This window comes from Manis pentadactyla, chromosome 10 (assembly GCF_030020395.1).
Source record: "Manis pentadactyla isolate mManPen7 chromosome 10, mManPen7.hap1, whole genome shotgun sequence".
Lineage (NCBI taxonomy): Eukaryota > Metazoa > Chordata > Mammalia > Pholidota > Manidae > Manis > Manis pentadactyla.
In genome coordinates, this window is record NC_080028.1 from 26,799,081 (window position 1) to 26,821,282 (window position 22,202).

The following is a 22,202-nucleotide window of genomic DNA, read 5'->3' on the forward strand; positions in this document are numbered from 1 at the left end:
CCACAATGCAAAACACCCCACACCAATGGGAGTAATCAAAGGGATGCAAGACTCAATTGAAGGAGCTCTCAATGACCAAAGATGAAACACTATGAGCAATAAAATAAAGGAGTATTGGATTATAACCCCAAATATAAAATAAATCGATATAAAGAATAGAGTAAAAAAATGACTGGCTGGGGAGGAATAAGGGGAGGATAGAAATAGACACATCTCCCATACAGCTTTCCCAATAATTTATGTAGATAGTCTACGCTCAAAGAATTGGAGCATATCTCCCCACTCCTTAAGTGTGGGCTGTGTATAATGACTTATTTCCAGTGAGTACAGTTTGGAACAGAGGGAAAAAAAGAGTAACTTTATAGTGGAAAATACGGTAACCAAGGTTAACATCAACAGTGTTTCGTCATGTTGATAGCATATACTTTTGACATGATGTAAGGAAAATGACACTATACCTCTGTGGTCTTCCTCCCCAAACACATAATCCCAGTATAATCATGAGAAAAATATCAAACACATCCCAGTTAAGGGACATCCCACAAAATATCTGACCAATACTCTTTCATATTGTCAAGATCATCAAAATCAAGGAAAGTCTGAGAAATTGTCACAGCCAAGAGTAGCAACAGGAGACATGATTACTAAAGATGTGGTACCCTGGATGGGTTCCAGGGACAGAGAAAGGCCATTAGGAAAAAACTGAGAAAATCTGAGTGGAAGTATGTACCTTCGACAGTAATGTGTCAGCAACACTGGTTCATCAATTGTAACAAATGTACTGTACGACATACCATGCAAACGTAAGATGCTGATAGGGGAAACTGAATGTGGGGTGTATAGGAATGTTCACAACTTTTCTGTAAATTTAAAACTGTTATAAAATAAAACGTTTACTAAAAACAATAGTAAATGATTAACATTTATGAAGCAGTCATTATATGGTATGTACTTTTTATATATTAACTTTATAACCCAATTATAACTGGTACCAGAAAAATGCCACTTACAATGAATTGACCAAAAAATAGGGTCTTAAACTTCATAATAAATAGTGAAAAAATAGGTTTGATTGGATTTTTATTTTGAGAAAGAAAAATAAATTTATGAAACTAACTTTATTAAAATATACATTAAAAAAATTTCATATGATGGGTGCATATTATATGGAAATTCTTAGAATTAACTAGGAACATAGCAACTTGTGTTTGTTTTGGTATAATTTTTGCAACTAAATAGTATGATGTCATGAAATGGCATCTTTTCTTTATAGTATCATCTTAAAGAAAATATTTGTACAAAAAATATTTTATAACTTTCTTAATTTTCAGAAAATTTATCTTAATTCTCTGATATTCAAGTTATTCTCCTCTGAAGAAACTATCCTATTAGCATTCTTGTCCCCCATGAAGTCCAGTCAGATCCCTCCAGTTAGAGTTAATCTTTCTTGCCTTTGACTTCATATATCACTTTGTTCCTACTCAGCAATAGATAACTGAAACATAGTAGATGGGACAGAGTTTCTCCATTTCAAATTTAAAGGGTACTGGTTAGCTCCCATGCCCCCCCAATTCCAGATAATCTGATTCAATTGATCAGAGATTGGTTTATTTTAAAAGTTCTCTTTTAGATTCTAATGTAGAACTAGGATTCAGAACCATTAGTCTGGCCAGAATCATAGTGCTACTCATTGTGTTAGGAAGTCAAACTGAGCTGAAATGGAAGGCTATGATTTTAGCAAGTCATTAATAACTGGAATTAGCCAGATACAACAAAACACAAAATTCCTCCTTCATCATCTACAGGATGCCACATTATGTCAGACAAGTTGCAGAGGGACAAACAAGGAACACAGCAGTCAAGGATATATGAGTAAACTGGCAAAGGGCACTCTTCTTGTTTTGTTTTGTTTTGAGCAATATTAGATATTTTTCTGTTTTCCTTATCTCAGTCTTTTCTGTGTGTCTGTCTTAAACAAAACTTGCCTGGAGTTGGGTGACAAAGGTCTGTGTTTCATTCCTATTAATGTTGTCTTGAGCTAGTTTTGTAGTGTGTTGGTGGGTTCATTAGGTCCTAACTCCAAAATTCAGGCCATATATAACCTCGGTTGCAACATAAGTAGCCATACAATCAAAATAAAATATTAATTTCTTTGCCAAGATTTTCAGGATTGTGTTTTGTACCTCACATCTCATTTTGAACTGAAATTTGAATAACAAAAAGCTTTGACAATTTTTGGTGAAAACACAAGGGAAATGAGTTTAAGACCCTCAGATGTGTGGAGTGCTATTAGATATTTTCATATCATGCTGCAAAGTCATTAAGGAAATATGTATGCCAAGCCACACCACCAATTTCGAGATATTGACTCTAACAGAGATGTCAATATTCTAGTCACATCAGCCAAGTTTAACCTCAACTAATGTCTACTGACACATGACACTTTGCCTGCCCTTTAGACCATTTATATCTTTGTTTTAGGCAACATGCATTCTGTGTCTACTGATATATAATTGTCAAGTACTTGAATCTAAAATTGTAGACTTGGCAGAGTCAGAAGGAAAGAAAGAAAGAGAGAGGGGGAGGGAGACAGAAAAGGAAGAAAGAAAGGGAAAGTGTGGTTTTTATTGGAGGCATGTCTGCCTTTGAAGCTTCATATTTCAGAAGCTGAAATAAGAGTCTCCAGTGGTTTTGATTATAATCGTTGCTATGTGGTTCTTGCGTTTTCCAGGGCACCTCGCATAAGACCACGTGTGCAATTGGCTGAATAGCGCTGATTAGTGAATGAATATGACAGAAAAGCCTAGATCTTTCAGCCCCCAGCCACTTTCCAGGAGGGGGAAGAACATCCTTTGGGTCGGGCACATTCAGCCTTTGGATGTGTTAATATGAAATAGTTTTCATAGCTCCAGTTACCGCTTGTGTGGATTTTTCCTGGCTCCAACTCAGTGACCTGATTCTCTGATTTCCCCCCCTCTGAGAACATACTTTTTCTTAAGTTATTTTTTCTCTGAAATCCACACCACCTCTCCTCTCTTCCCTTTTGATTTCTTATTCAGCCTGGAAACTACCTCACCAGTTGTAATTAGCCTGAATACTTGAGGGAGGGAGCAGGGCTCTCCTCAGGAAATAGCCCGGATAAAGCAAGATTCCTTCCTCTAAAAGTAAGGAAGAGAAACCCACGCCCACGTAAGCTGATTAAATCTCTCTGCTTTTTCACCTATTGTAAAGCACCAGACTCTGATGAAGCCCTATTCTTTGTATTATTTTACAACCTTAATCGACCCACAACTCACATTCTCAGCTTGTTAGGCCAGATACACTTTCTAATGTGCCTTCTTAGAGTGGGGAGCAGAAATGTACCGTTTTTAAGTATCAAGGTAGCAGATTTCTATTTTTTTTTTCTGTCAGTCTTTTCTGTGTGTCTGTCCTAAAGAAAACTTGCCAGGAGTTGGGTGACAATGGTCTGCATTTCATTCCTATTAATGTCCTCTCGAGCAAATACTGCAGTGGTTAGTGGGTTCGTTAAGTCCTTACAAATATTATTGCTGTGAAAGAATTATAATGTTTCCCGTTTTTCACAAGTCATTTTGCCATTTTTAAAAATAAGAATAACTATGACTCATGCTTGCTGTACTTTGCTCAACATTTGAATTATATCATTCTAATTTTGTCACCAAAATTACCCCCAAAGTAGTCACTGATCTCTCCATTGTACGGATAAAACATCCGAAGCTTGGAGTTACGTACAATAACTTGACCAATGGGGCATAGTTAGTAAGTGTCAGACCTGAGATTCAAGTCCAGGACTGTTTCAGCTCCAAGCTAACCACTATACTAAACTGCCTTTCAAAACCATGCATTGCCAACTTAAAAATTGTTGAAGAGGGAGAAATCTTAAGAATTGTTGAAGAGGGAGAATTTTTTTTTTAAAGAAAAAGGAAAGAAGGAAAAAGGAATTAAAACATTTCCTTTTGTGCATAGCCTGCAGGTGATGGTAGAGAGAACTGGAAGGTGGCTATTAAAACTCTGGCAAGGCAGGGCAGAGAACACCCTGGTTTGCAGAGAACTAATTTAATATGAGAAAGCATATATCATCTGGTTGCCCTGTTTCCAAGAAGGGTTACAGGCAATGCCATGTTTAAAAATCAGTTGTTGAATTTGATGGAGCTAACATATAATCCCTTTTATCAATTAGAGTCATTATTGATTTGGAGAAGATACTGAATTCTCCCTTTTATAAAGAAAGGATTCTAGTCTCCTAATGAAATTTCATAAACTTTCTTTTGACCCTTTAACAACTATAAAAATGAGAAAAATACGAAGACAGAAGCCCACTTCATTACATTTGCACATCACACCACTATGTTGCTAAGCCCATAATATCTTATTCCCTTCTATATATTTTTCAAATTCCAAAATGAATGTCTATGCAATTATAATCATTATACATCAATTAGAAGATTTCTGGCAATTTGTATTAATTTGTCAAAATTGATCATAATAATGGGCATTTAGTATATGATTGCTTCATTGATAGATACTCTCTTTAGACCAAAGACACCTGATTAACAGCCTATTATACTGACACTGAAAACCCCAGGAAACTGCTCCCTAACCTGCACAAGGTAATTATTTTGTGTGTCTAGAAGATAATTGTGACAGCAACCTCTTGGCTGTACTGTTGATGAAAACTCCTGATACGTCCCAGAGCTGAGTTTCCAGAGCCACTACAACTGAGAGTTAGCTGGCTGGTTGGAACAGATCCCTAAGAAAGGCATGGGTGAAATCATGGGAGACCATGGTCACTGGACATTGAACATTCAGAAATCTATGGGAAATGTAATTTCAATTTACCTTTGAAGTTCATGTTGAGAAGATCATTCACATTTGTGACAGTGGCACTGAGACATTTTTGTAATTTCCTACCGCCTAAGGGTTTTTCATGGTGCATTGAGTATCTATGGTGTTTAAGCAGTATTACAGCCTGTTAAAGCCACAACCCACAAAATAGGAAGCTCGATAGGCACCAAAGAATACTTTACAAGAACAGTTTTCTAGGTTATTTCTCTGTCAACTGAAAAAAAGAAAATGCTCCTTAGGGAAAGAGTGGGTATTTGGGTCCTTGGGATATTGATAAATGGAATATAAAGGGAAGAATATTCAACAGCTTCTGTCTAATTTCCTCCGTTGTGTGTTTTTGGCTTCTTATAGCAAATGTTTCTAGATGTGACTGTGGCATTATTCAAGACATTAGGAGTCATTGCATTAGAATTCATGATTCTACTTACTTTCTAGGCCAAAATTTGACCACATTTGTGTATCTAATATGCATAAACAAACCTTCTTATTGCAATAAAAATATCTTCAGCCTGGGACTCTCTAATTTTGCTTGGCTTTTGGTCTTATGAAATGACTCACCCAACACTTATAAAAACTTCTCCCATATTGAATAAATAAAACACAACTGAATCACTAATTTGCAGTAACTAATAACACAAACTAAACCTTACTTACTTGTAAATAGAAGGACTGTAATGTTTTATCCTCTCAAATGAAGCTACTTTTTTTTTTAATGGACCCTTGCAAAATCACCACTTGACTTCTGGGCACAGTGTTTCAGACTTCTGTGTTAATTTTATTAAGCAGTATAATCATAAAGTCACTTGAATCTTCATGTAATAATCTGTGCTTCTGGATGTTAATAGTCATGGCTTTAAAGACAATGCTCAAATAACCATTCACCAAAGAAAGAATTAATCAACCTCTTGTTATTCAGACCCCAAGGTAACTCACTGTAGTGGTTTTCATTTCTGAAAATGTAATCTTAAAGAAAAGAATAGGGAAATGGGAATTTTTGGAGATTCCTTACAATGATGGCATGTTGGAAACTTTGGAAACTCAGAGGTAGGCAGAGAGACACATTTTATGGAATTTTATACCAAGTACTCCCAGTCTTTAGGACGAAGGCACATTTCCTAACTCCTCCAGAGCTTCACTATCCTTCTTAGCAGAACTTGACTAGTTCTACTGAGTGATCTCAGTATATGTTATGGAGAATAAGTTATGTATAATTTTAAAACAAAAAGAGTAAACTGTTCATAGTATAACCCCAAGTATCTATAGGGCCACTACATATAATATATAAAATAAAATAGTATAGTGTCACACTATACAATAACATAGTGTCCATTCTCAACCCCTTTGAGTCCTGCTGACTAGTATTAAACTTTTTCTAGTCTAAATGGTACATATATTCATTTATACAAAATCGTTTTTTTCATAGATTACAATTTCATATTCATTTAACAAACATTTAATGAGTACCTAATTTGTACCTAGTGTTGTTTTGTAAAGATGAATAGAACATGGCTCAGCATGCAAATTGCTCACAGATTAGTTGAGGAGATAGAAATATAAGCCACTAGTTATAATTGTGAAAAACTTTATAAGAATATAAATTAATATAGGATCTCAGGGGAAGGAGGGTAGTCTTGGGCCTTCTCACATTTGCTGCTGTGTACACTCCATAGAGGCTTTCATCCTCACCACTCCTCAGACGAAAAAGTCAAGGATGGTTCCTATGTTGCCAAATCCGGGTCATGTCTTAGTCCTCATCCTGAGCACTATATGAGGATATTTCACACAGTTGTTCACTTCCTCTGCCTTGAAAGACTCTTCACTTGGCTCCTGAGAAGTCACTCTTACTGTACTTCCTGTCTTGCTGCTAAAGTCTGCGTCGGTTCTTTTTCCTCTTCCCAATTTGTAAACATTGGCATGCTCCAGAGCTCAGTCCCTGACCTCTAATCTCTTCTCACTTCTCCCTAAGTGATTCTACCTCCTTTCAGGGCTTTAATTACCATCTATTATAACACCTCTACTCTTGTCACCCCAGACAACATTTGTCATCTGGATTATTGCAATAGTTTCTCTGCTTTTAGTCCTACCTCCCTACACGTTATCCTATACGTGACTATCAGAGTGGCCCTATTAAAATAAAAGGCTGATCTTATTATTCTTCTACTCTCTTTTAATGGTTTCTAATCTTACTCAGAATAAAATCAAATTTCTTTCCATGGCCTATCAGATTCTACAAAATCGTACCCACTGCTACTTCTCTGATCTCGTCCCCCATTCATTAAAAACTATACTCCAACCACACTGGCCTCATTCCACTTTCTCCTGTTTCCCTTGGGCACTTTGTACTCATGCTTCTTACCCACGCCCACCCCCTGCTGCCCATATCCACAGAGACTGAATGATTATTTTCATCTCTGCTCCCACATCACCTATCAAAGTGGCCTTCCTGAGCACTCTATTTAAAAGTAACTTTCTCATGCTCTTATGCTGCCTCATTTTCCTTCATCCTAGTTCCAGCATGTTTTTGTTTACTACTTGTTCATTGTCCATTTGCTTCCTTTAGAATCTAAATTCTATACAGTGGAAAGAGTTGGCTGTTTTGTCACTGCTGCTTCTCTACATCCCAGGACAGCATCTGCTACATCATAATCTTCCAGTAAATAATTTCATGAATTAATTTACTTGAGCTGGGAAGGAAGGGTAAAAGCTCTTGGGCAGGAGAAATGAGCCCCTACAAAGGAATAAATCTTGTCTATCTAGAGCAAGGGTTGGCATACTATAGCCTGGGGGCCAAATCTAGCCCTCTACTTGTTTTTGTAAATAAAGTTTTACTGAGACATGGCCATGATCATTCATTTATGTGTTAGGGAGAACTGCTTTTGTCCTACAAAAGCAGAGTTGAATAGTCGTGACTGAGACCATATGACCTTCAAGCCTAAAATATTTACATATGCCTCTTACAGAAAACTTGCTAACCTGTGATCTGAAGCCTAGAATGCATGGTAGAGTTGGTGGGAAGATGGAAGAGTAGACAAGGGGCAAGCTGCAAAGGATTAAATGAGTTTGGATGTCGTGTATAAGCCGAGAGAGAGAGACAATGGATGCTTTTAGGCAAGGGAGGCCCTAAAAGGCAGGAACTATGTCTAACACAATATGTGCCTAAGAGCTTGGTATTTACACCACTCATCCCAGTGGCAGCTGTTGCCAGGTCTCCAGCCTTAATGTCACTGGCATGTGTGGGATTAGCTCTTGAAGTAGGAACCAAAAAATGGTGAAAAGCCATTTGCTTTAGCCACCGTCCTCTATGAGATGTTGGTTTGGAAATGCCCTCTCTTGTGGTAAGTCTGGTGCAGATTGCTCCAGCAGAAGCCATTATACCCTCTAGATGTCTGGCTTGGGTTAATCTTAAGAGGCCCACAAATATGAAGTAGGTTCTAGGATCGCCCAGGAACTTGTGTTTCCTCAGACTTGTTCATCCTCCTTTAGGAAGCGTCTGGAACTTGAGAAACTTCTGAATAATTTCTTTATAAGGTAACAAGCAAAAATCTAAGTTTTCAGTGGTTTGACAGCTCATCAGACTTTTTCCAAGTTACTTAAACCATGAGGATCAGTTAGACTGCACCATCGGGTAAGGTCAAAAGATTGCTGATCTGTTTTGCTTTTGCTCAGATTGGATTTCACAATAAAACAGTCTTTCCCCTGGTGTCTTCGGCTCTTAGGATTTTACTCCAGGCAGACCCTAAGAAAGGGCAGGAGTCAATTTTGAAGGGGAAAAAAGGAAAACAAATGTGTTCTGAATTTCACAGAACAAAGTGGAGCTCTGGCTTGCGGTTGAATTGGGAGAAGATTCCCCCCATCCCTCTCTCCACTGAGAAAGCAGTGGTGAAATCTAGTTTGCTCCAGTGGCATTTGGGTTTAGTTTGATAGATACCGATATGCCTACTTTGGTATGGGACTCAGTTCTGGCCTGATTTTTTATTTTTCCCATCCCTCAAGTGTGTACAAGCAGGGGAAGCCAAGTTACCACTTGTAAATACTGAATCATTCAGCTAGAACAGCTAGAAGTCCACTGCCCTTAAATCGGTTCATGTTGTTTATTGCTTCTGCTTTGAAAATTTCTAAGTATGGGGTAACTGAAAATTGATAGGTTATTATTTGAAGGAGGAAGTGGAAAGTTCCAAGCAGACAACAGTTCAGCCCTAAACAAAAGAAACAAACTTTGATTTCTAACTGTAGCCTTTGGGACCCACCCTTTCTCTTGGCTTTTCAGCAGATTAGAAGGACTTTTTTTTTTTTGGTTTAATTTAATACTTAATTTTCAGGAAGGAGCCAGATCAAGGTTTTTAGGCATTATCCGCCTGGGACATGCTGAATTAATTGCAGGCTTCATTTTGTAGGAGTCGGTATCAATGGAAGGGGTGCTAGCTCAGCCCTTTTGAAAGTAACAGACGGAGGTGGCTCTCATAATTACATTAAGACCGTGGATACACACTTGCCTTGGGGATTTGGAGTTGGGCTTAATCAAATCTGGATTTGACATTTCACAGCCCACATCAAGGATTTCTGCAAAGGAACAGCAGAGCACTGCCAGCTATTCTCTTGCTCTTACTTCATGCCTCCTCCTGAGTGACTGAACAGGCCTGGTGCTAATCTTGTGGATGCTCTGGCTGCTCCTCTGCCCTGCTGCAGGGCACTCAGAGCTGCTATAGGCCAGAGTTCCCTTCAGTGAGAAAGTGTTCCGTGCCCATCGTGCCTCAGGGCCCCTGAGCCAAGATGTGGGATAGGTCAGACGGTGAGCAAGACTGACCAGATCACACTCATTAATGTTGTGTATAGTAGGAGCTACAGATGCTCAACCTGTTGCTCAAAAGCTATTTTGCTCCTTTTATTTATTCATTACCTACCATGTACTAGTAGATGAGGCTTGACCTTGAGATTAATGCTCTGTTCAGCGGTTCTCAAACTTGGGTCACCTACGAAGCTCAGGATGGCTGTTCAAAATGGGAACAAGGCATCTGTATGTTTCATAGGCAGATATTTTTGAGGCAATTATTCTTTGGACCATACTTTGAGATACTGATAAAAACGGAAGTGATGTAAACAGGCAGTTGCTAAAATAGTGTAATAAATGCTACACCTGTCACTGTGGAGAACCAAAGGTGGAAGAGCTCATCTCTGTTTGGGAGGCCAGAGAAGGCTTCTAAAAAGGAAGCTCTAGCTTGTATAGAATGATAAAGAGTTTCCTCAGGCAGACAGAACCACAGGTGGCACAGCTGAGGGGATACCAAGGTGGAGTGAGTACACCTGCACAGGGGCTCTAAGAGGCTAGAGCTGACCAGAAGAGTGACCAGATACCACGCGGGAAAGGTAGGCTAGATGCAGGTCATGCAGGATCTTGAAAGCCAATCCTATAGGATTGAGGAAACATTGGTGAGACACCACTTTAGAGCAGGGAAATAATGGGATCAAATTTGCATTTTAGACACATTATTCAAATGACAGTGTGGTGTTAGAGAAGAAATAAACAAGGACAGAGGGAGCTGTAAGAAGTTTCTCTATTAGTGTCAAGTGTAAAACAATAGGTTCATTTCAGGATATGTATATATACACACACACACGCACACACACACACACACACGAAGCATTCCTTAGTTGTAAAGATATATATGTAAAGAAAGGTGAACCACTAGCCATAGAAGAGCAGGAATCACAGAGGAGCCAGGTAGCCAGAACCTTCACTTGGATACTCGGCCATTAGCATTCAGTAAGCACACTCCTTTACCTGCTTCTCACTTTTCTTCCATTCCTGTCTTCCTTTGTCTCTTTTATTTACCTCAGAGCTTCTTCCAACTCGAAATTGCTACTCCTTTAGGAATATTTAAACAAAAAGATGCAGATTGAACACACATGACATAATAAGGTAAGTGCAGGAGGATCCCTACAATCTCAAGGCTGCCCCTTCACTTGCTGAAGGCCTTGAACAAGGCCTTTTGCACATTAGCCATCCATGTGTTAGTGGACCCTGAATTTATTTACACAATGGGCGTCATTGCCTGTTTTTAAAACTTTATCTTTTTTCTAATGGAAAGTCTAAGAGATGAATTAATGTCAAATACTTAATTTTGTGACCCACAGCTGGAAAGGAGTACAAAGATGCATAAATGCAGGTTCTTAATTTCTCTACTAAGACATCATCAATTTACATGATTGGGAGAAAGCAATTACTAACATAAATATATGAATATTCTGAAATATGGACCATTATAAAGCATTTAATCTTATCTTCAAATGTAAGAATTCAAATAGTTCCTTTTAGAATTAGATCCTTAAAGGCCTGCTTTAATAAATTATTTGGAAGTGATTTGTAGTGGACATATCAATTTATTTTTATGTAAACAGGACTTCCGCATTTTTTAAAATGGTGTATTATTCTACACTTTAATATTCTCCTTGCAAAAGGTTAAAGCATCATTCATTTCTTTAGCAAACCCGTTTGTCTTGCCAATGGGTTTCAGCCCCGGGCAAGTTCGCTATGGATTCAATGTGACCAAAGAAATTGACAGCAAAACGTTCTTGGGGTGAAATGGTTATACCCAACTTTATTTCCAGGTGGCAGGTCAGTCACTAGAATCCCATTCACTCAGAGTGAGTCTGCCTGCAGCAAGCCAGTCTCTGTCTCTGGGCCCCTCTGTCCGCACAGCTGTCCTCTGGGCCTCTCTGCCTGCACAGCCATCCTCTGGGCCTCTCTGCACAGCTGTCCCACACAGCCGTCCTCTGGGCCTCTCTGCAGAGTCGTCCCACACAGCCATCCTCTGGGGGACCGGCCTCTGCTCTGCTCTCCTGTAGCCTTGCAGCCGTGCCACCGTGTCACATGCAGAGTACTGGGCGGAGCTCTTTATATAGAGTCAACAGCTACATATTGCCCACAGGTGTGCAGTGAGCTAGTCAACCAGGGCCAGGTGAGAATCCTGGCCACAGGAACTTTCATTTTATCCACACTATTGCTCCACAAAGTGAAGGACAAGTTTAAAACTCTGTCCTAGCACCAGCTGTTACAGATTAAAAATCTGTTTCACTAAGATTGAGGGGAGCATATTTTGGCAACTAAAATACATAAAAGTCAGAATAAGTGAGTTTTTTTCTATATTAGCCACAGCTTCTTTCCACAGGTTATTAGCCTTGTCTCCAAGACTCTATGTCAGCCTTGGAATTGGGTTTCAAAAGCCGTTAGTTATGCAAACATCCAAAAATCATGAAAAATCCTCATTAGCCATTGGCAGTGTTCCTCGTAAACAGCAACTTCCACTGCTTCCCACAACGCTGAGCTGAGGAGAACTGGGGAGCGGCCTGTAGCAAATACATACCCAGAGTGCTCACCACACACATTCCCATGAAAAACAAGCAAAATGGGGCTGGCAGGAGAGGCAGACACAGAGATGTCTACCCATTCCCAGTGCTTCCCTGGCCCATTCCTGATTTCTTCGAGGCTAGCTCTGATTTTCAAGTATGGGAAGGAATTTGTTACGAAGGTTTTTGCCAATTAGCAGGGAGGCCAAGCTTCCCCCGCTTGGCTGCTCCACATGGAGCTGGTTGTCCTGTGGTTCTGGGTATTCTTTCCTTCTCCATTGCAGCTTCTGGGGGGCTGGGTCTCATCTCTGTGCAGCTGACATGGAGGCTGAGGGGACGTAGCCAGTCATTTACAAGCAGCATCCGTTTAATTATCCTACATTATGTTGGCTGAACTTTGCAAGGGGCCCCACTGCTGTGGTGTGATTCAGTTTGGGTGAATAAATTCATGTCCTTCAGGATTTTATAAACTTTGATCATAACCTCTCTTAATGTGACTCCCTCAAGGCCTGAAAGTCTTGATTATTCTATTCTGTTCTCACAAGGTTATCTCTTAATCCACTCTGTCAGTTTAGCAGCCCTTCCCTGGACTTTTTGGTTTTGTTCTCTCTTGAGAATTACATTGAGGGAGGGATAGAGTGTAATAGGTAACCTCACGATCCTTGAAGTTTGCAAGTCCAGAGATCAAGCAAAGTCTCTGCCACAGAACTGCTCTGTGACCTGGGACAACATGCTCAGCTTTATTGAGACTATCTGCTCATCAGTAAAATCAGTACACTCTCTGACAGGCTGTTATAAAGATTAAATAAATTAAGATGTGTGCCTATTAGAACAGCAACTGATCCATACCAACTAAGCATGACAACCTGGAAACACAAACATTATTAGATCACTGACTTTTTCTCTTCTTTACCTGAATGTTTGACAAATTACAATCTATGCATTTGTTAGGAATATAATCCCAGAACTTTTCTGACCCAAAGTATGGTTCAGTTGATTCCATTTAGTCTTAAAGTTGTATCTGTTCTAATAGTGTTGATTTTGCACATACTATATGCAAAATCACATTATGCACCTTACCGAGAGCCACATTCATGATTTATCATTTATGCAATGCCTACACTCATCCAGGCACTGTGTTAGGCAGTGATTTTTTTAAAGAAGAGCAAACCAAAGTCTTTACCCTCAGGAGCCTTGCAGTGCTGCTTGTAGGGTGCAGTTATTGTAAGCATTGCCCCTCTATATTAGTCAGCATTTTAGTACTGTAACAAACATTCCCAATGTTTCAGTGACTTACGTATGTTATATACGTTAAAAAAAACAATTTTACTCACATTGAAGTAGTGATCTATTGCTGTGTGGCCAATGACCCTGTAACTTAGCAGTTTAAAACAAGAAATATTTACTATCTCACACAGTTTTTGAGAATTGAGAATTCAGGAGCAGCTGGGCTGGGTGATTCTACCTCAGCATCTCACAAAAATGTATTCAAACTATCTGCTGAAGCTGCAGTTATTTGAAGGATCAACAAGGGCTGGAGAATTTTTTCCAGGCCCACTCACTTGAATTTTAGCAGACCTCAACTCCTTCCTGGCTGTTGGAGGAGGTCTCCATTCCTTATCATGTGAACATCTCCACAGGCTGCCTAAGTGACCCCAAGACCCGACAGCTGGCTTCCCCCAGAGAGTGATGAGAAAGAGTCTGAGAAAGAGAATGAGGAGGAGAGTTCCCAAGACAGAAGCTACAATCTTTTATAATCTAATCTCAGAAGTGACACCTCATCATTTTTTGCCAGATGCCTTTGGTCCCACATGCAGTTGGTCCCACAGACTAACCCTGGTACCATGTGGGAGGTGAATACACAAGAGTATAAATACCAGGATGTGTTACCATTGAAAGCTGGTGACCACACAATAAACATGGTCATACTCTATTCTGAGTCATAGGTCAGAGGAGATAGATGGGGGCAGGATTTGCTCCACAGTTATATTCCATAACCCAATCTTTGTCCATCCAACAGCTCCTCCATATGCCCTTGGCATCCTTCCCTGGATCCACTGCATCTTGCCAGGTCAGGAGGCAAGGGAAGAGCACTAGTGTAGGGGTCGCCCAGTAGATTCTAGTGGCCGGACTTGGACATTGTATATATTACTTTGGCCCACATTCCACAGGCCAGAAATCACTCAGTAGTAGGGGAGGCTGGGAGCTGTGTTTTATCTGTGACTTTGGATTAAAAATAAATGGGATTTGGTGATTGCATAGCAGGCACTCTGCCACACCCTCTATTTAAAAAGAGACTGTACAACTAAACAGCTTAATATTTTGAAAAAGCAGTCTGTTCAGTTTTAATACAACAAAAAATTATGATTGCCTGCCACTCTGTGACAAAACAACTGATTGATTGCATATTTTCACCTTTTCAGTACATTGTAAATACAGCCCCTATTTAAGGGTCCCGTAAGCAGGTGGAGAGCAGTTCCTGAACCATTAAGTTTGCTGCTTTTTCAGGAATACTATTAGGATGCTGGCAGAAACAAGTCTTGCCTTGTTTCCAAAGTGGGGAAAGAAGAAAGTCTTTGTTCCCAAGCAAATGAAAATACAAATCACAAGACTAAAATTATGAATGCAAAACAATATATTAAAATGTGGCTTGTGTGTAGTATTTGCATGCATTTCAATATGCATCTGTCATTCCCTTTGCTAAATTCAGTAGGCACTGAAAATATTAAACAACTGAGCACAATTAATAATTAGAAGAACTGTTTTGAAATATATTTTAGTCCATCAACGTTTTTACTGTCAAACCTGTTGGTCTGTCAGGGCTCTGACATGTCAAATCAGATCATTTTATTGATCACATCTCAGATCTCTGTGGCCTAACAACAATTCACAAAAATAATTTTCATAAACCCATGTGATAACACCCAAATAGTTATAACATGACTAAAACTATTCCTAGGATAGAAAAATAAAATCCAAATTTGAAAGCTGGAAAAGACTTTAGAGATACTTTGAATTACATATTCTCATCTCTCCTAGTCACTCTGAAGTTTGGCCATATTTATTTTCAGTGAATCCATGAGAAATTTAGACTACTTTTTCCAGAACCTCAGTTTGTTGAATCTTCTCCAGTTATCTTTGCAGCTAAAGTTTCAGAATCAGTTTTGCTCTTTCCTGGGGTTTGTTTACCCAGCTTTCTATTTAAGTGAACTCCAAAAGGATAAATCACTTTCAGGGCAGTAGCAAAAATGAACCAAATTTCTACCACACTTAGAATCCTTGCTCTCTGCAGTTGGAGGCTTCTGGGCCAGAGAAGAAGAATTTATTTCATCAGAACCCAGTTCTAAGTTATAAACTTGAAATATATCAAGCTCTTTGTTGTTAATTGGCACTTACCTCACCTGAGGGCCTTTGCCAAGAAGAGCAGAGGGGTTTAATGGAGAAGGAAGAAAGGAAAGAGCCTGGAGCTCTGGAAAACAGTCCCAGCCACACATGTGATTTTTAGCTGGGGGGCTTCCCACTCCCCCAGTATGCTAGAGCAACAAAGTGGCCTATGTGCTTTTGCAAACCTCAGCTGTTTGTTTGGGGGGTAATGCTCAGAACTGGGGCCTGAGTGATAACTGCTTCTTGCAATTACGAAGACAGCTTGAACACTATGCCCCTCTTTGTTTCAGCCTCCAGATGACGGCTGTCTAACCACTGTTTGTGCCAGTTTTATTTCAAAGCACTTTTCTTTCCATATTTCAAAGGTCAGTGTGTTTACTGGTGGCCAAAAAGAGCCTGTGTGTAAGAGAAAGAAACACATGTGGTTGAGTGGCAGGACTGGATGTGAAGTCAGAACTGGATTTGAATCCTAGATCTGCTTCTAGCTAAGTGAGACAACTGAAACTATTTGACCATAGGAGGGGAAGTAAATGTATCAATGGTTTCTTGTAGGTAGAAAAAAAAAAATCTAGAAGTCTGGTTCAGGAAGAAAGGTAGGCAATTCCAGTAAAGAAACTATCAGATATGCAGCCAAGAAAATGTCTACCTCATCTTCTCAATATGGAAATATTTCTCCCTTCAAAGAAAGCAGACTGGATATTCTGGTCACCCTTGGAAGCCTTGAGATTGTTTTCAGTCAAGGAATATTAGCACAGGGAAATTAGCAAACCCCAAACACTTTCTCAGGAGTTTCAGCCGGCTTTCTGAAATCATTACTTAGAATATCAAGGCTGATTGGACTGAGCTCCCTGCCCATATATAAAACATTAATGTTTCTATTATGAATGTTTGAAAACAGTAGTATCAAATTTCAATTACATAAGCTCAATATCTATTTCCAATGAGCTTCAGGATTCATTTTCTTCTAATCTGTGTTTTCCCTACCTACCTATGTTCCCTTAATTTCCTATATATTGAGCTCTTGAGGAAAGGGGATGAGTAAGCTGCTGAAGTGGCAGAGAGCATGTGTTCTGAAACTAGATTTGCCTAGGTTCAAATCTTAGTACTGCCGCTTGTTAACAGGGTGACCTTGCATTATTTACTTAGCCTCTCTGTGCCTCAGTTTCCTTGTCCACTAATACAAGTAGTCACTTCATGGTGTTGTGAGCATGAGATGGATTGACATGTGTGAAATGTGTAGAATAGTGTGTGGTGTATAGCAGGCATTCAAATGTTAGCTAATTGTGAAAGACACTCCCCCTCTCTGAAATGCATTCTACATTTGGAAAAGTTTTTCTTGTGGGCTACCATTTCTCTTATTGAATCAATCCACTTATATCTGTAGAAATAAGAAAATAAATTTATAAATGCCAAGGGAACAGTGCCTGTGTTATAAGAGGCGTGAGAAAGTAAAATAGAAAAAGAGAATAAATGAAATGTCCAAAACTTTCCAGCTACTGTGAATTTCCAGCCTCCTATAAGCAAGGGTGTTCTCTGCCTTGAGTTTGTTCAAAACAAAGAGAATTCTCACTACTTGACCAGGAAAAGGCATGGCAATTATTGTCTGTGACTCAGGAAGGAGGGGAGCACAGGGAAAGGGTATACTGAAGATACTGTGTAAACCTTGCATTTTCATCTCATTGAATCCATTGGTTGGATATTATTGTTTCCATTTTGCAATCAAAGAAAACGAGATTCCCTTGAAAAATTGTTACTTTTCAAAGTCCATGAAGCCACTTATGACTGTGTCTGGGATTTAAACCCTTTAAACCAAGATCCCGACTTTTGCATCCTTCTTAATTACTTTCTTAGGAAAGTAAGGTGCAGTTCTGTGGGGCTACCAGGGGTATAGGCTGAAACTAGACTCCAGACGATCCGTTACTACATGGATAGTATTAGCAGGAGGCTTTTGTACTTTTTCTAAGCCATTTCTTAGAAATCTGTTCAAATGACGTTGGTTCCTGGGAAGTCTTTGTTCTGAACCGTGTATATCAGGCATAAAGGCGACGGGAACCTTTGCAAAGTAATTCCTTTACACTGCTAAAGTCAGATCTTCCTCCTTAGTGACAGTCTTTCCAGCAGCGACCTGCTCTTCCTTTTCCAGCGCTTGAGGATCTTCGGCGGAGCGCGGGTCAAGCACGACCTCCCACGCTGAGCGCGAAGACCTCGCCACGCACGCGCACAACTGCCAGCCCCCAGCATCCCTCGCGCCAGGCCCACCCAGAGCTTTGGTTTCGTTACGTGGGAGCAACGTCCACATATTGCTGAGGAGAGGCTGTTAGGCGGAGTGACGGCGGGCAGTTAACAGAAGACGCCTCTGTGACACGCTGGTGGTCAGCCCGGGAGCAGTGCCCACCGGAAGTCGCGGCTCCTGAAGGCTCCTGAGTGCGGTGCCTGGAGTGAAGGGCCAGCCACAGGAGTGGCTCCCATGGCGGCGGCCGACGTCGGCTCGCTGGTCGGCACTCCTGGAGGACGTGATACTGACCTGCCCCCGCAGGGTTTTCAGGGGCTACAGGGACACGAGCAGCAGAAGCTGCCCCCAGGTTCTCCTCAGATGTATGAGGTAATGCCACCCCTTCTCCTTTTGTAGATAGTAGTGTTGTGTTTGGAAGTCACGGTCGGTGTCACCTAACTGGCTTCTGCATGGAATTTCAGGGCATCCTCCATCTTCATTTGCAGGACTTCAAGGGCTCCAGCCATTGTGAATGGTTTCCCTCTAAGTTGTGAGGGGAACGCAGAACAAAAGCACCTGGACCCCTCTCTGGGTAGTGAGGGGAAGCACAAAACTTCTTCATGGGGATACAGAGAGCTTGGGGCCCTTGAATTCCACCTGGTCATGACCTTGACCCTGCCTCTTAATTGCCTTGGAACAAGCCTGGCCCATGTTGATAAGAATCTGTCAAAGGAACCCAGGTTATTTTCTTCATACTTAATTATTTCATTGAATTCAACCAGGTTTTCTAAACCTGTCTTTGGGTATTTAGACATACAGCATGAGTAATCTGTGAACATTTACCAACAAGTCTTATCCAAATTTCTTTTTTTAAGAAACATGCCAGGACCTCATTCTTAATTCTGTTACTAAAGCTGTGATTTTCCCATTTTAGAGTTGAGATGCTAAAGCTAAACAGGAATATGGATTTCACTTTCAATAAAATCACAGGCTGGTAAAAACCCAAATTAAAACAGAGTGTTGGAAATCAAGCTGCCTTTTTCTATTAGAACTAACAAGAGCTGTTTTCATTTTCCAAGTCAAAAGTTTTAGATACTGAAATCCTATTTGTAGGAAATGCTAGACACTATTAAAAATGCAGATAGTTATCACAAGCTGGCATGTTTTCTTATGGTTGCCAGGATATTTTAACGACAAAGCTAAGGACAGGTGCACATAATACATCAACATTTTAACTGAAGAAGGAAGAACAGAGAGGAGACATGAAATGCCCCAAAGCATTTAGGAAAGATAATGCTTCCTCTTGAGACTCAGCAGTGACCTACCTCACTGTTGGAAAAATAGCTGCTGCCCACTTAACAGATCTTAAAAGATAGATCTCTTTCTTATCTCTTTGTCCCTACTTATGTTTTTCTTCCATCTGTAGTTTTCCATCTTACAATAACAACAACAATAATAGTATTAATAAAAACAACAAAAACTGTTTGGCTTGGTACCTCCTTAGTCCCTATCTAAAAAAAGAGATTCTTGACCTGGACTTTATTTAAAATTTTACATGTATTGCTTCTAATGGTATTTTTTCTGGGAATGAGCCTTCATAAACATGCAAAAACTTGTAACGTTCCCAAAGAAGTTAAGCCAAAAAAAACCCAAACCAACCAACGCGCACACACTGAAGAAATACACAGCCTTCTCAGCGTCCATCTTTCTTGTACTGCCATGTGTTTCAGCCAGGCTTTTGATAAAAGCTAGTGAGTCATCAATTCCAGGTTAAATTGTCTGGTCAGAGTACATACGGCACTGCCATTACTTTGGAAATTGTAAAGAGATGGAATCACTCAGATATCCTGCTCTCCACTTCAGTTCAAACTCATCTTCCCTCCAAAACAATTTCCTCTCCACTATGGTGTCATGACCTCTCCATTCTCTTAACACCCTTGCTTGAGAACTAGTTGTCTTGAAGGCTTTCTGCACCTCTCTCTCTCTCTCTCTCTTGTCTAATCAGTTAGCAATCCTCTCAGGTAATCTTCAGAAATCTTTTACATACAGCTCTTCCTTTTCATTGTTAAAAAACAGCATAGTCGACCACTGGTGTTTTTCACCACTGGCTGAACCTTAGGATTACATAGGGAGCTTTTTACACTATACTGAAGCTTAGACCTTGCACCCAGGAAGTTCCATATAACTCCTTTGATATAGAGCCTGGGCATCTGAATGTTTTAAAAGTTCCTTTGGGTGCAGCCAGTGCTGAAAGTCACTTGGCTACCCTATCATATTTGACTATATATTAATTACTATAAAAGCCTTCTAGTTAGTGTTCTTGTACCTAATTTTGCTACTTCCTACCTTAATCCATATTACTTTTCTCTCCCCCAGATTAATCATCTCAGCATCTTAATTACCTCATGGCTTTCTCTGATCAGGAAATCCTGTTGCTTTCCATTGCCTGTCTGTAAACATGCTTAAATTACCCTGCAGGGCTTCAGGGGTTCTCTAAAACCCAATTGGGACCTCTGAGTGGGGGATGATGAAGGGATAGTGCTCTAGAGGGGGCTCTCCGTTGCTTTTGCAAATAGGACCTCCCAAGATAAAGCTACTTGATTTGCTTAAAGACACAATCACTTCGTGGCAGAGGTCGATCCAGAACTCAAATCCCTCTATCCTTGGCTGCTTTTTCTAATTCAGAATGCTGCATATCTCAGGGCTACAGTAATTGGTAAAGGAAGTCAGTACTGGACCTTTACCATTTTTCTCCATTTGTTAGCTCTGTTCTGCAGTCTTGGCTTTCCTCTGTTTGGAACATCTTCAGCAGGTATATCTATGTCTTCAGGAAAATCCAATGTGACTGAAAGATTTGGCTAGTCCAATTTGTCATGACTTATTGATGGCAGTCCTGAGCGCTGTGGGACCAGTAACTCTGGGGCCTTGATGTCATGCCTATCAACCGAATAATGTGGTTAAGCAGAGTGTGTTCTGCTTTAGCCTCAAAGTCTGTCTGTAATGTTTTATATTTAACAACTTTAGGACTAGCTCTGTGGGTTATCCAGATGGCAGCTTGTCTGTAATTCACGGAAACCGAGTGCTCTACTTGCTCGAAAATATCGTCCTTACCCACCTCTCATATTACCTGAAGTTCTCAGTTTTGGTCACTCCAGGTGATGAGGCAATCTTCATTGTACAAAATGCAAAGGTGACATCCCCAAAGCGCAATGTTAACTTAATCAGCATTCACTAATACCTTAAATCAGATTTGATACTTCTATTTTTTATTATCACCTGGCTCAGAGCAAAGTCCTACAGGAATGGAACTTTTCTTTCCTTTAGGGACAAAGAGATAGGAGAGATATCTATGTTTTAAGATCTGTTAGTATGGATAAAAGGTGACTGACTAGGGGTGGGAGTAGAGGGGAGCAGAGAAAAAAATCTAGAGCTTGGGTACGATGTTAGAGGAGGAACCTGGACACTGACAGAAGAGAACAACATGAAGAGAGTGTGCCAAAAGGTAAGTTTTACCTGATTCCCAGTTTTGCCAAATTCAGCATTTTTCCCGAAGTTCTCATTGGTCAGCTCCCTTTCTTTATTGATTTTGCCTAACATTGGCTGAAATGCTGAAAATTTGGGAAGAATAATAGTAATCACTCTAGCTACCATTTATTGAGCCAGACATTGCTTGAAGCATTCTACACGCATCGACTTATTTTATCCTACCCCCAACATTTGGAGATTAGGTGCCATACATGCCCCCATTTCATAGATGATGAAACTGAGATCCAGAGGTTTGAACTTCCCTAAGATCATCCAGCAAGTGAGGAGTGGAATCAGGGTTCCAACCCAGTCAGGCTCCAAAGCTTATATTCTTAACCTCTGTGATCTATTGTCTGCCAAAATCACAGCATTTGTAAGCAAATGGTAGAGTTAATTTCAAATCCAGATAGTCTGATTCCACATCATTCCAGTATAAGCCTTCTGGGCTGGAATGAACCTTTCATGTACATCAGCCTTGTACAGTGATGGAGACTAGTGATCCAGGAAAAGTTTCTTGGTTTAGGATCTTCCTAAAGTTGTAGCAGTTTGGTGTCTTAATAATAGTGCACTCTTGATTTAATATAAAATGCCATTCTGACAAACACTGTTGAGTATAAACTTCACAAAGTGTTAGGCAAAATCCCTGCCCAGCTGTTATTGTCCCATACTGAAATGGAGAATTCGAACAAAATTACTTCTTGTCTCTGTAAAAGGTCAGCTGAAATAAAAATTGTTTAATATTTTTCCTTCCTCTCCTTCCTCAAACACTGCTAGTGTCCTGGGAACATCAAAGATAAACCTGAAATCTTAGATTTAGGAAACCACTGCACTACTGTTAGGTTGTAGTTCGCAAGGCCCTCCAAAGGGCTTTCTG

The 22,202-nt window shown here is 40.1% G+C and overlaps 1 long non-coding RNA gene across 2 annotated transcripts in view; it reads right to left on the reverse strand.

The window, feature by feature from the left end:
* Window positions 1-15,727, reverse strand: part of LOC130678963 (uncharacterized) — a 59,670-nt gene extending 43,943 nt beyond the window's left edge. The window contains exon 1 of one of the 2 annotated variants that reach the window (XR_008991951.1): window positions 15,604-15,727. This is a non-coding gene — a long non-coding RNA (uncharacterized LOC130678963). The remainder of the gene's footprint in view (window positions 1-15,603) is intronic. The other variant, XR_008991952.1, reaches the window with a different exon arrangement.
* Between the last annotated feature and the right edge of the window lie 6,475 nt (window positions 15,728-22,202).